This window comes from Aegilops tauschii, chromosome 1 (genome assembly GCF_002575655.3).
Source record: "Aegilops tauschii subsp. strangulata cultivar AL8/78 chromosome 1, Aet v6.0, whole genome shotgun sequence".
Lineage (NCBI taxonomy): Eukaryota > Viridiplantae > Streptophyta > Magnoliopsida > Poales > Poaceae > Aegilops > Aegilops tauschii.
The window spans coordinates 476,759,837-476,774,635 of record NC_053035.3 but is presented as its reverse complement, the minus strand read 5'-3'; the positions used below and the strand labels follow the sequence as shown (position 1 = coordinate 476,774,635).

The 14,799-nt window shown below is 46.4% G+C and overlaps 1 long non-coding RNA gene and 1 pseudogene across 1 annotated transcript; one reads left to right on the top strand and one right to left on the bottom strand.

The window, feature by feature from the left end:
- The first annotated feature begins 434 nt into the window (after positions 1-434).
- On the top strand, positions 435-1,631 carry LOC109780153 (cytosolic sulfotransferase 5-like; annotated as a pseudogene).
- Positions 1,632-1,741: 110 nt separating this feature from the next.
- Positions 1,742-5,592, bottom strand: LOC120965398 (uncharacterized). Its single transcript, XR_005758266.3, has 2 exons — positions 3,713-5,592; positions 1,742-2,570 (listed from the first exon to the last, which is right to left on the bottom strand). It is a non-coding gene; the product is annotated as an uncharacterized lncRNA (long non-coding RNA).
- Positions 5,593-14,799: the final 9,207 nt, after the last annotated feature.

Below are 14,799 nucleotides of genomic sequence, written 5' to 3'. Positions count from 1 at the left end.
GGAACTAATCACAGATGGATGAATGCCAAATGTACTTGAAACATACTTCAATGATGGTTATTTTCACGTTTGGTTGCTGGCATTCGTGGTGGGAACGCAGGCAAAAGATGAAAAAATCCAATCGTTCGAAAGACCCGCGCTGTCAGTTCAGACTTTGGCTCTGAACTTTCAACGTGTCAGTCCGGATGTCTACGGGCGATTTGAGGGACGGCCGTTGGAGATGCCCTGATAACACGATAGAGGAGAGATGTCCACTTCCACGCCTTTCTAGCCTCTGTAAAAAAATGAAACACGAGAAAGATGAGTGAAAGAGACTCCGCTACAACTGCTCTTTCTTTATTGAATATGAAAAGGACGGTAGTGACTCTGCAACTGCAAGTTTGCATGCACGCCTTCAGTTATTTATGTCCAGCTTGCTCCTTCCTTGGCACTTCCTCTTCAGACATCCACCACTCAATTGCTCCTTAGGCACAAGCGATGGCGCATGTACCAGAGCAAGAAGCCAAGCGTAGCTGCCTCGGTGACGCCGCGAAACGAGGACGCCGACAACCTTGCCGAGCTCATCCCCTCGCTGCCGGTCGAGAAGCGGTTCCTGCTGCCGTTCCCCGGCTCGCAGAGGCGGCAGTACCGCGGGTACTGGCTCCCGGAGAGCAACCTGCTGGCCCTGGCGGCAGCCCGCCGCCGCTTCGAGGCCAAGCCCACGGACGTCTTCCTGGTGAGCTGCCCCAAGTCCAGCACCACGTGGCTCTCGGCGCTCGCCTTCGCCACCGTGCACCGCGGCGCGCACCCGCCGTCCTCCCACGACCACCCGCTGCGCCGCCAAAGCCCGCACGCCTGCGTCCTGTCCGTCAAGACGCTGTTTCGGCAGCCGAACGACGTCGCGCGAGGCATCCTCGAGTCCTGCCCGTCCCCGCGCATCTTCTTCACCCACTTCCCGCTGTCCCTGCTGCCGGAGCGCATCGCCGGCGACGGCTCCAGGTGCCGGATCGTCTACATCTGCCGGGACCCCAAGGACGTGGTGGTCTCCTGGTGGCGGTCCTTGCGCGCGTGCATCCCGGACCCCGAGGGGGCTCGGTTCGACGAGGTCTTCGATTTGTTCTGCCAGGGCCGCAACGGCGGGGGCCCTTACTGGCGCAATGCACTCGAGCATTGGGAGGAGAGCCGGAGAAGGCCACGCAAGGTGCTGTTCCTCAGGTATGAGGAGATGCTGCGAGACCCGCAGGGCAATCTCAGGAGGCTGGCGGAGTTCCTGGGGTGCGCGTTCTCTGACGCGGAGGAGAAGGCCGGCGTCGTGGACGCCATCTTGGAGCTCTGCGGCGTGGAGAAGCTAAACGAGCTTGAGGTGAACCAGAGTGGTGAAAAGACGGGGGAGCAGCGTGTCTCGGACGGTTCCTCCGTCAGGAAGGGGGTCGCCGGCGACCGGAGCAACCACATGACGCCGGAGATGGCGGCAAGGCGGCGGCAAGGCTCGATAAGATCGTCCAAGAGGCGCTGCAGGGAACCGGATTTAGCTTTGACATCCCCACGTCACAGTAATCATGTGTATGTGCGCTTGTATCACCAGGTCTAAACCAAAAGTTTTAATAAAGAGCTCCACTACAAATCTGAAATCAGATTTGTTGCAAACTAAATTTTTCATCATCACAGCAATATGATTGTCATGAAAAATGTCAGGTTTGCCATGCCAATTTTTTTTTCAGATTTTAAGTGTTTTCGTAAAAAGTAGGATAAAGCTAAAAAATTTGTCTAAAGATTTGTAAGGGCATTTACAGATCTTCTTATAGCAGGTCAACTATATAGTTGTTAGGCACGCATAAATAAAATGCGGGACAACAAAAGCGATAGAAACAGCTAGAACATACAGTACATGGTTCATAATTAAATTGTCTAAAACATAGGAAGGCAAGGCAGGAGGCACTGGGCAAGAATGATCACCAGTCATTGTGATCGAGGAGTGTCAGGTTACATCTAATCAGAGCCATTGTAGCCATCAGTCAGGTCATCAACCGAAGCTCCATCATGAGCTGAACCATACTCGACATCATACGGACATGAGACCTTCTGCAGCGAGAGGGATTCCGTACCAGTAAGTTGTTGTAGTGCTTGCCTGAGATGATGGCTGGTCACTTGAGTATTTGGGTCTGAACCAGCCGCAACAAGTTGATGAATCTGATCAGATGGTTAGTCTCGAATTTGTTGTTTTTGCTCCTTTATCACCTTGTCTTTCCGAGTCACTGAATCTGCGAGGCTTGCATTAATCTCTTGTGCTTGTTGCTTTGTGTAGTTGTAATCGACAATCACCTTCTGGCAGCGCCTTTCCATGTAGCTGATTGCTTTTGCTGCTACATTGTTACGTGAACTTGCTCCGTCCTTGCACAAGGAAACTTGTCATGGACACTGGTTTACATCTATGGTGCAGCAGTTCTGTCGAGGGGTAAGAACTCAATCTCTGACAGATACCCGCCTTGCTCAAGAGCGCGGGTGTAATAGTGTGGCTGAGGCAGGTCGAGCTTCTCGAACATAGCCTGCAGCAGGAACTTGCCAGAAAGATCAATCATCTCCACAGCGATCTGCATGGAGAGGCAGAATTTGTTTAGGGGTAGAATCACCTGACCACTATATTTCCCATGAGTATGAAAAGGAAAGCACAAAGGGTTAGGACAACCAAAGATAATGGCAGCCAGGCATTGAAAACTAATGGATCTCTGTAGTTTTTAACCACTGTGTTAGTAAGCAGTTATCAATTAGGATTGCAGCGGCTCAAAGTTTTGTGAGCAAGCAAATACGATGGGAAGATAAGTCAAACAAATTGGCATGTACAGAATAGAAACCTTAAGAGTTAAAATAGCAGTGCGTGTAATAACAAGAGAGCGGCATGGCAGATCAGTGTGGTAATCAACTGCAATACACCAAATCAAAAATCATGAACTGAGAAGTAGGTGATCTAAAATGCATTTGTTTAGACTAAGCCAGCAAGAATAACACATTAGCTTTTAATTTGCATACTTCATGTAAAGAAATAACATAAAAAGAATCAAGAATTTCTCAGTTTACTCAACCTTCAGCAAAGAGCAGTGAAAGTGAAACACAGCAGGCACACCAAATAAATCTGGGCAGATATAGACACATTTCTGTTATTCTCACACATAAAAAGCAGCTAACCTCTAGAGCCTATAAGTCATAAATATTACTCCCTCCGCCCGGAAATACTTGTCATCAAAATAAACAAAAAGGGATGTATCTAGAACTAAAATACGTCTAGATACATCCTCTTTTATCCATTTTGATGACAAGTATTTCCGGGCGGAGGGAGTAATAGTTTATTCTTCCCTAAAACTATCTGAGAAGGGACAAACAAGAACTTGCATACAGTACATTCAGATAATTACCTCCATCTAGAAAGAGAGCTAGATGTTACCGAATGATTAGTTCTAGATGGCTTTCCTAATAGGATTAATTTTAATGGATGTTCTTGCGAGTATAGAACAGAGATTAAAAAGGGAAGGAACAACTGAATGTAATTATGTACATACTGTACGCTCGTTATCTAGGTATTTTTCTCCCCTGCGTTGTATCGTTCTTCCACTTTACATCTTTTCTAAGTGATTTGTATTTTCCACCAGCACAGGCCTGGAGCTAAATAAACAAGTAATAGCAGGCAAATGCAGATGTAGAAGGAAGATGGTTATAATCGGCAGGGGCAAGAATACACCTGAGATGGCACCGATTGACAAACAGGAGCTGCAGTTAACTCCGCTTAAGCATAAAGCAAATCGACAGCCTATGGAAAAACATATTGTTGATTAGGTAACAGCCATAATTTTTCCTGATCTCCTGGAGGGTATTCAAGTAAATCTTGCGTGAGGCATGCCCTTCATGAAAGCCTCAAAGGTATATTTAAATCTCCAAGAATCAGAAAGAGTTGCCCTGCATATCAATGGGGTAGCATAATAGGTGATCAGGTAACTGACAATAATCTCATGTGGCAAGTGATACAAGTTCACTTCTGTACACTAATATGCTTAAAAAATGCAGCTCAAATGTCGTACTCAGCCCAAATAACTTTTTCTAAGTTGATTATATGCCAATCGAGAACATGAAAGTGAGTTAACAACACAAATGTATGTAAAACAGAGGAAAAATCATCAAGATAAGCATCAAAGAGTGTTGACGTACAAAGATCCTAGTATCGCATTTCAGGAACACTGATAACTTGGTCCATTCCAATAATCCTGTACATTGTTTATTTTATCTAGTTAAATGTTGGATTTGCCAAATAGCATATTCTTGAGAAGAAACATCCTTATCCTGCAGAGAAATTCACCTTCTCTAGAAAGTAGTTCATTTATATTTAAAACTACATAAGGGGGTAAAGAGAAGTCTGTGTAATAGTATTTTAGGAACTCTTACATATGCATGATCCAGAAAAGTACAGCGTAGGATGACATAATATTTTCATCAAACAATAATAAAGGGTAAATACACCACAAAATTGGAATGAGTACAATCTCGGTTATCTCAACAAATCAAGATATAAATATACCGTAAATTGCAATATTTACCACACTCTGATGCAAGATCATTATGAAATGGGGATATTATCTTTAATACTACCGGTAAAGATGAGGTCAGAATGTGCCATTGCATGGCTATGCAGTACCTGCCTAAAGTAGGACACGTCTTCAATGTAGATCAGCTGGTGAAGAAATAAATTTACTTTTGGAGGTCTCTCGTCAGTATCCTGATTAAACCGTGTCAGGCAGATGAAGGCGGACTAATGGATCTTGGTTCTACATCTGTGGAGGCTACCCTATTGCATCATACTTTGATAAAGGTCACTAAAAGTGGTCATGTCTTTAGTTGATAAAAGAATCTAGATTTTTTTTCTTCTTCTCTGTTTTCTAGACGATACTTCCTCTCAACAAAATACATATGGAAAATAGGTGCACATAAGAAACATCATATAACTATAGAATCATTCAGATCCCAGTTCTCTGATTGTTGTGCCCATATCCATAGCATGATAAGAATGCATTGCATCAAACATAGCACATCAACCACTGTAAGCAAAAACCGAAACTACAACTCTGTTCTCTTGTTTCAGTTAACTATAAACTCTGTTCGTAGCAGCGAAGAGCTTATCATTTGAAAGAGTTTAGCCTACTTGCCATAAAGGCCTAGGCACTATCCGGAGCAACTAACTGAAACTCTTTCCTGCAGGCATGGCACAACACACATTTGTCCATTACTTCATAACTGAAACCAACCAAGAAAATAAGCTGGCATTTATTTTTACTTATGACACTCCCTCTGAACAAGTACAGGGAAAAAGTGCACACAAGTAATATATAAGAGAGATGAGAAAATAATCGATCTTTGTAGACTCTGAACGAGAAGCAGCCAAGAGAAGATAAGAGCCCAATAAATTCATATGCAGCAGATCGGCTGACCCCAAATATGAACTCTAGAACAGCAATCAACCTGGTCCAGAAAATCCAAATCCCATGCAATACACACACGGGAAGCACATAGCTTAAAACCAAGGAGTAACAATAAGAAATCTAACAAGATAAGTAAGGATATCCCAACCTTAGCCTACCTGCAAAACAGCACGCATCCATCATGCCCTCCCTCCCAAAGAAATCCGAAGCAGAGAATTTGAGACCAAGCAAGAAATCTGATTCATGAAGTAGTTAGCAATTGCTGTGATCGGAATACTCATGGAACAATGACTGCTGTTTCATGTACTAACCAAAAATGACATGCAAAGAGCAAAGTATACAAATATTCAGACCAAGATTATTTTTATGGAACGGTGTAGCTAACAAATTAGCTGATTAAATCAACACCTCCTGCCCCTAGTGCCATCAAACCACATAATTCATTGCCACCACCTTCCGATCCCATAGCCAATTTTATCCAACATATGGAAATTCTAAAAGCATACTTTGGCAAATTTACTGGTCGTCAACCAACAGCCGAGCACATAATTATCAATTGATGATTATCAATAATATCTAACGATCACCTAGGATTTTGGCACTTCTTGGTAAACAAAGAAAAAAATGGAAACCAGTTGGTTTACCTTGATTAAGTGACCTTATTCAAATTCATTTCAAATGAGAAAAACTATAGTGGAAGCAACAATCCTAGAGAAATAACATCAAGAAATGGTGCTACTGAATTAGGGTAGAAAAGATAAAAATATGCATAACAAATAAGAGATATCAGAAATATTGGATAAGCCAAATCATCAAAGAGAGTACAACTCCGGAGTTCTCACTGCTGTAAAATTAATTATTGATTCCTATTTTAACGGCTTAACCAGATAGGAGCACCGATATTTGATCAACAACTTAGCTAAACCCTAAGTATTCATAAGAATCCTAAGAAAGAACACATACATGCCAGCATGACAGATAAGTACCAGATCCGGTGTTTTACTTCAAAGAGGCGCATCATCAAGCATCTAGCATCAAGAGAGATTAAACCAAGTGGTATAATGACTTAACCAGTAAGCAACAAGCATGTACATAAGCGTTGTTCAATACAAAATTGATGCAAACATATCTAACAGCTACCACCTAGCAGGAGCATGTATAGAGATATCAAAGGGAAACAACTATCATGCATATCGAAACAAATATAGAATAACAAAACTTGGAAATGTACCTGTCAGCCTGTAAGACTCTTTTGCCCAACAAAATAATAAGCAGGTTGCAGCGCGGGGTGCGCACAAAGGAGGCACGGAGGAGGACGGGGCCGTGGCCAGGCCATGAGGAGGCACGAGGAGGATGCAGCCGGGGCCATATAGACCCCCACCTCAAGCTCCAACATCACCACCAGATCCACCCCACCACCCATCTCCCTCGTCTGACCATGGCCTCGAACTCCCATTCTCTAGCATCCCACGCCGGAGCCGCTTGGTGCACGCCAGAACCGCGCGCTCTAGATCGGGAACCCAGACGGTGGAGGGAGAGACGAGGAGAGCTGGGGACGGGAGCTGAGAGGGGATTTCTTGCACCCCGTCCTGTGTAGGGCTAAGGTTTTCACCTGCCCATGAAATCCTTCATCGCCCAGCCCGTCCGTCGCCTTGTTCGTGTAACAAAAACAAGAGAAACCTAACATCGCTTCCACGACCCCACATGCCTAGTGCCCCACCAGTCATCCAGCCTTAGCCCGAGCTTGCACGCACAAAAGGGATGGACGGCCAAAAATCACTGCCTCGACGCTGAATGCTTGTATGGCCGGGTAGACCAGCTTCTTTTGCTAGATAGATTTGCTACGTGGATTCCTTGCTGAGCAGGGCACACTTGCTCAGTTCTCTTGTCATGGTCCTGGTGCTTAGAATGGTGTTGCTGAGCGTAAGCATCATCACCTTCTTGAGGTGGCTAGTGTATTGAAGATCGTCGCCTCTATTCCACCTCACTTTTGGGTTGAGGTTGTTTCTACTTCCACCTACCTCATAACATTCACCCTTCCTCGCACTGCAGGATGACATTCATCTCGAGCATCTTTTTGGTCGTTCTTGCGACTGGGACAGCCCACCCGAGGGGAAGCACGGACGCTGCTTTTGTTACCTGGCGCTAAGAGCACTGACTAGGAGTTTAATAAAATGTTCTAAAAAAAGGTGTTTAATAAAAGCGCTACTCACTCGCTTTTTTTGAATTTCCGAGGTCTTATATTTCTTTACAGAGGGAGTACAAGGAAATGAGCCGTTCTAGTATGCTAGATTTGATGTTAACGTAGTACAATTGTTTAATTATGAGATAAAGTAGTCTAAATATGTATTTCGAATGAATTTGTATGGGGGGAAAATGTGTTCAATGTTTTTAAGAGATCAAATTTTAGGGACTCTGATAGATGAGAACAACTGCAATCCCATAAGAAATTTGACTTTTTAAGATAGGGAGGAGATTTTGAACTTTTAGAACAGGAATCTGCTGGAGATTTTTAACCGTTGCATTGATGGTGGACTAGACGACCAACTCTTATGCACAATTCAATGTCGAAGCCCCATCGCAAGCGGAGCAGTGGCCGTTTCCACTTCAGGGTCTGCATGTGCTGCGCCTGGTTTGGAGCTCTGAAAGAACACAACCAAGCCAACAGTTTCAGCGGCTGACTGTACTTACTGTACTTGATGATTATCATAATATCTATCGACAACTGTCATATTCATCTTGTGTCTCAGAGGTAGAATAATCCTCAGTACTTGTGTGTACATGGATATATGAACTCGTTGTGTGCTTTCTCTTGGATCTTAGGTGATATATTCTACAAAGATAAGATTTTGTCTCTGCTCTACTCAGCGTGTACTTCTGTACTATTCACCTACCAATTAAGTGACAACTAAGGACCAGATTTTATAGTGTGTGCATCCTTCAGGCAAAGATGCTTCTGGCTCTGACCAGGGAAGTTCATCAGGTTTACAGCTATGCTCTCTACACAAATTAATTGAAGCCCGTAATTAACTTAACTCACTATATACATCATTAGTGGATATTCTTAATGGGATTCTCCAGCTAATAAGTTTGTGACTCGGGGTCTCGTGACTTTTGTAAGTCGCGAGCATATCCCTTTTATTCTAGGGTCGACACTGAAACCAAACATGTGGCGGTGTGGCCGGTCTGCGCTGCAGTCAATGGATGATTCGCTGGAAAAGAAGAAGACAAATGATCCATCCAGCTAGTGGCCGCTCCTACTACTTCTCCTTCTCTGTTCATCATGCGCCATGTGCGTCCCTTCCAAGTTCCAATCCACCATCTCATTTGAGTCATCTCCAGCTTGCCAATCGTACGTACGTGGCGTTGTCTTTTCGGGAACTTGTAGCGAAGTGTATATATATGCAATGCATGACTGTGGTACAGCTTCGTTCGATCATCATTCAGGCCTACTGAGACAATACAATATGTAGGAGAACATGTTTAACATAGATAGGCGGAACAGCATGAGCATCTACACCCGCATATATAGCTAATCCCACCCTTCAAACGATCCGCGGACACCAGTAGAAAAAGAGGCTTCCATACGCCCCCATTAGTCCCCAAAATAATCGAACCGCGACCAAAGGGGTCTTTAGTCGCGGTTCGGGAGGAGACCCGCGACCAACTATCTGGGCCCAGCGCACTCGGTCGACAGCTGGCGGACGGGAGGGGCTTTAGTCCCGGTTGGCCTGGCCAACCGGGACTAAAGGTCCTCAGGCTGGCCCGAAGGCCTTTAGTCGCGGTTGGCCAGACCAACCGGGACTAAAGGTTAGCCCTTTAGTACCGGTTGGTCTGCCAAACTCTCCCCCCCCCCCTTGGACCGCCTTTTCAGTTTTAGAAAAACCAAAAGAAAATGATGGAAATGTCAAAAAAATAAAATAAAATAAGTTTCTCATGTGATATGTGGTCTAGTTGTTGGGAAAATTAACAAATATGAATTTCGACTTTATTTGCAAAATCTCTCTGGAATTTCTTAAAATGGGCATAACTTTTGCATACGAACTCGGATGAAAAAGTTTTTTATATGAAAAATCATCTACTCGAAAAGTTACATCCGAATTTAACGGGGGACCCCGTTAAACATTTTCAAAATCCTCAAAAACCTAACAGAAAAAAAGATACGGGGCTTTTAAGATCTGGAGAGGCAAAAAAATTCAAATTGTGGTCAAACTAATTATTCTAGAATATTAGTGTTACTAAATAATTATTTAATTTTTTTTAAATTTTGGTCAAATCTGGTCAAACTGTGGTCAAACAATGGTCAAACTAATTATTCCAGAAATATTAGTGTTACTAAATAATTATTGTTTTTTAAAACAATAGTTTCAAACTCAAACAGTGAAATGTGTCACTTCATGCTCAAGCTAAATTCCTGAGGGTTAATAGAATTGACATCCTACTATTGTCAGGAAAACAACAAGTGCAGACTTGGAAACGAGGGAGAATAGAACCCGGAAGTTAAGCGTGCTCAGGCTGGAGTAGTGAGAGGATGGGTGACCGTCCGGGAAGTTAGATGATTTGAAATGATGAGGGGTGATTAGAGATTAGAGGATAAATTGAGCAGTGATGAGGGGTGATGATTAGAGATTAGAGGTTAAAATAATTCAAAAATTTGAAGAAAAAAAAATTCACAAAAAAACCAGGTTTAAACCTGCGGAGGAGGCCTTTAGTCCCGGTTAGCCACGAGAATCGGGACTAAAGCCTTTAGTCGCGGTTCGTAAGAGGCGCGACTAAAGGGGGGGTCTTTAGTCGCGCATATTTAGTCCCGGTTGCACAGCCGGGACTAAAGGCCTTTTTTCTATCAGTGGGACAGTGATCCGTCACCCCTCAAAATTTCGTTTCCACAACCGGGTACCTTATTTAGCGAACCCTAAATTCATATAACCACATGCATCATAAAATACATCTGGGATCCCACACAAAGTGTCCGGCTACTACATCAATACATGACACCAGATTACCAAAAAATGGCATGTTCAACATACATAGTAAACTATGTACAAAGCTCATCCTCGGCTACCCTTGGCCTTGCCGGCGTCTTTGTCGCGGAAGAACGCTAGACGACGCAAAATGGATCAAGCCGGATCTACTCATCGCCAAAGGTGTACGACCCGTCACTATCCTCCTCCTCTTTGGGAGGCAATCCGCGATCATGGCACAGACCGCCCGACTTTGCTCTCGGGCGAGCGCGTGTGTTCCTCGTCTTCCACATCTGGAGAATGCGGGCACGGTCGGCTTCCTCGGCCAAGGCAGTGGGTGATGACGCCTCCGCCTCCGCCATGTCGACAATGAGGCGGGCATCGGCCTTCCACACCCTCTGCTTCGCACGGCGGCCACACCGGTCCCTGTAACACTCATACACCCCCGCATCGGAGATGGGACGGTAGATAGACTTACAATGGATTCCCGCCTGATTGAATCCGACCACACTCGCGCGCACTTCTCCTGGGACCGGTTGAGGGCATGCGGACGGCGATTGCCTCCTCGTCCCCGCATGAGACGATGGCCTAGTTGATGGATCGGGAGTGGTCGGAGTCGGATCTGCTTCCCGCCGTGCCAGAGATGGCCGGAAGGGTGTTGGGGACGGAGTGGAGTGAAATGGAGTGGCTAGGGTTTGGTCTGGGATGCGGATGGAGATGAATATATGTGGGGGTCAAGATGGGATAGTGTAGGCCGGATCCAACGTGACGGACGCGTCCGAGCCTCCCTATATCCATCCTAGATTGGGGCTAGATATGAGGGGTGTCGGTCAGTCCAGATGTATGGAACCAGTATGAGAAGCTCGTCTAAGGCGGGATTATGTGACCGGACCTGGGCGTATATGGGGGTTTAGGGAGCCCAGCTATGGATGCTCTAGCAGGCTAAGGCCTTATACAATGCAAGGTGCTTAGGACAGGTGCTTGGAGGAATAAACCAATTTTTTTTGCGTTTTGATTTTTTCTTAATTAGACATCTATTTAGAGATAGACAATGTTGCTTTAAAAAAACCCAGTTTATTTTCTAGGCATCTTCTTAAACACCTAGCATTGTACAAGGGCTAAGAGCTACGACTGCTAGCTTATTGCTAGCTAGGCACAATGTTCCATTCGATCAGTTCAGCCACACGGTGAAAAAAAAAAAGTTTAGTACGGTACACGGGGGAGAACAAAGCAGATTTAGCAGTTGCAATTCATCCCAGCATGGCATCGATCGATGCTACGCTCATGACCGGCGCCGCATGGAACCAAAGGTTAGTGGGTGGAACACCTATGACGAATTATGGCGGTCGATGCATAGGACTGAGTCAATGATGAAAGAGTGATCATCATCATCATCATCATATTAGCCAGAGAGATGATGAGCGCATGCAGCGAGCGACGTACCAAAAAGCATGGGGCAAAATGCATGCACGGGGCCCCGGCCAGACAGGCATGCAATCTGTTAGGGAAAATCTATAGGTTGTGCAGCACTAACAGAGTAACAGGTAAGTAGAGCTCTGTCTTGCAATAATTTCCTCACGTCATGGTCGATCTCTTTCTCTTCTTCTTTTTTGAATTTGCCATGGTCGATCTTTTGAACCCTTGGATTTTGATCCATCTTTTCCTTTATCCTCTCCGTGGATGCTCGTCGCTGGCGGCTCTGCCCCGCATCAAACGTGCTTTCCGTCAGGGTGAGCACCACGCCCGATCCAGCAAGAGCCTGATCGTACCACTCAAAAGCAAGAGTGTGATCGTGGGTCTGCGAGTGCGTGCGCGCGCCCACTGCACAAGTGCACCTCTGCACGGCGGTCTCGCCGTCTCGCGCGGACGCGGGAAAGAAAGTGAAGATATTTTGACCGGAGCATATGTATATGATTGTGTCCACGGCCACGGGCTAACAGAAACCCGGCCCCGGTCGGTAGTAATGACAGATGCACGTGGGACCGTATGTGCAGTTCGACCACCCGATCACACGGCGGGATGGATTGATTCGACGGGAGGCTGCGACCTCATCTCCCAAGTGGAACGATCGTTAATATTCGAACCGAGGTCATCCAACAAGATACCTCATCAAACCTGGTGTGTTCTCTTGTCAAAATCCTGCAAACCCGGTACAAATTAGGAAAGGTTTACGGGCATTCGGACCAGGACTGGGCCCACAAAGTGTGTAGAGTGTGCCGTCCGCACAGTGTTAGCAGGCTTGCCAGTACTATGCCATCGTCCCAACCGCCAGTCGAGGCCGGCGAAGGAACGGCCCAAGGCCCAGCTAGGAGAGCCCGCAAGCCCAACAAACGATTGGCTGGCGAGGAGTGGGTGAACACGACCCAGGAAGCATAAAGCAGGGGATCGCTCTCTGGACAAGGATCGAAGATCGATCAGGCTGGAACGGCACGGCGGCGGCGGCTACCTACTTAGAACCCTAGTTCCTTTCCCTTTTCCTTCCTGTATCCAGCACTGATGTGCTTGTAAGAAGAGAATCCTGTACTCTGAACCACATACATACCTGAGACAGTAGTGCAGTCCTAACACTTGGTACTCAGAGCCAGGACCCAATTTTGCTTCCGCCCTGGCGGCGTCCATCATCGAGACACGACAGCAGAGGGCAGACCGACTGCAACGGGAGGCCATGGATCCCGTCACCAAGGCCGACCTCAAGGACCTCTTGAAGGAGCTTCGAGCGGAATGGAGGGAAGACATCAAGTCTTCGGTCGCTGCGGAATTCGCATCCTGGAAGCCTGAGATCGACTCGAAGATGGCTGATCTGCAAGAGGCAGTCGACTTACTCAAGCAGAAGCAAGCGAGCGGCAAGATCGATGACGCGGGGGAGGCGTTGGGGCTAGATCACCCTGATCTGGTGGCGCGGAAGAGCACTTCGTCTTCGGACGATTCTCCGGCGCGCGTTTCTCCTCGGGCTGATGGCCACGGCACTGCCTCACCTCCACGGACGGCGGTTGACGGGCTGTTCATCAGTCCGTCGGCCCCTCCGGCCAACGGTACGGTCCACCCACAACTTCCATCGTCTGCTGTAGCCACTGCTATATCACCAACTACTCCGTCACCATTTTTTTCCTTGCACGCTCCTAGTCCACCAACCATGCCATTTCCGTTGTTTGATGGCGAAAATCCACTCCTTTGGAAGGATCTCTGTGAGCAGTACTTTGCTATCTATGGTATTCAGGAGTCCGTTTGGGTCCAGATGGCTACTCTGAATTTTTCCCCTACTACAGCAGTGTGGTTACAGTCTGTTAGGAAAAAGGTTATGGCCTTGAATTGGGAGGGGTTATGCAATTTGCTCTCCACCCGTTTCGGTCGGGATCGACACCAGCTACTGATCAGACAATTCTTTGCCATTAAGCAATCTAGCACAGTCCAGGATTACATTGAGAGATTTGAGCATTTGATGAACCAATTGTTATCATATTTTGATGAAATTCATCCTTTCTATTTTTTGACACGCTTCATCGGTGGACTTCGGGCGGATTTGCGAGCGGCGATCATGGTCCAACGCCCTGCTGATTTGGACACAGCCTGTGCTCTCGCCCTGGTCCAGGAGGAGGTGCAAGATGGAGTGCGACCGGAGAACATACGTTTTCCAGAGCAAGCTTATCGACCAGCGTCACGCCTTCCTTTACAGGCAGTTCCTCTTCATCAACCACGACCACCTACAACACCAGCCGCGGTTGATCGTCGTGGTGTGGAGGCAGCTCGTGCAGTCCTCGTCGAGCAACCACGTCCGCAACCAGCGGAAGCTAATCCCCTCAACACCTTACGGGCGTACAGACGAGCTCGTGGGCTCTGTTTCAAGTGTGGCGAGCGTTGGGGACGCGACCACACTTGCCCTGCAACCATTCAGATGCATGTACTAGAGGAACTCATGGATTTCTTGGGAGTCACACCGTCAGAGGAAGCAGAGCCGAGCAACACTTCTGACACCACTGAAGAAACAGTGTATGTAGTCTCTTTACAAGCGTTCAATGGGAATGATTCTTCCAAGTTGTTGCAATTTAGTGCCACAATCCAGGGACAAAGTGTGGAAGTATTAGTGGATTCTGGGAGCTCAGCGTCCTTTATCAATTCTCGTTGTGTGGGGGGACTCCAAGGACTGCAACCTATGGCCAAACCAGCTCGTGTTAAAGTGGCCAATGGAGCGGAACTACAATGTGATCAGGAGTTGCTCAACTGCCAATGGACAGTCCAGAATCATCAGTTGTTGGCGTCACTAAAGGTATTACCACTTGGAGGGTTTGATGTCATTGTCGGGATGGATTAGTTGGAAGCATTCAATCCAGCCATTGATTGGATCAACAAGACTGTCACACTCCAGTCAGAAACTGGTCCCATCCAATTGCAAGGCCATA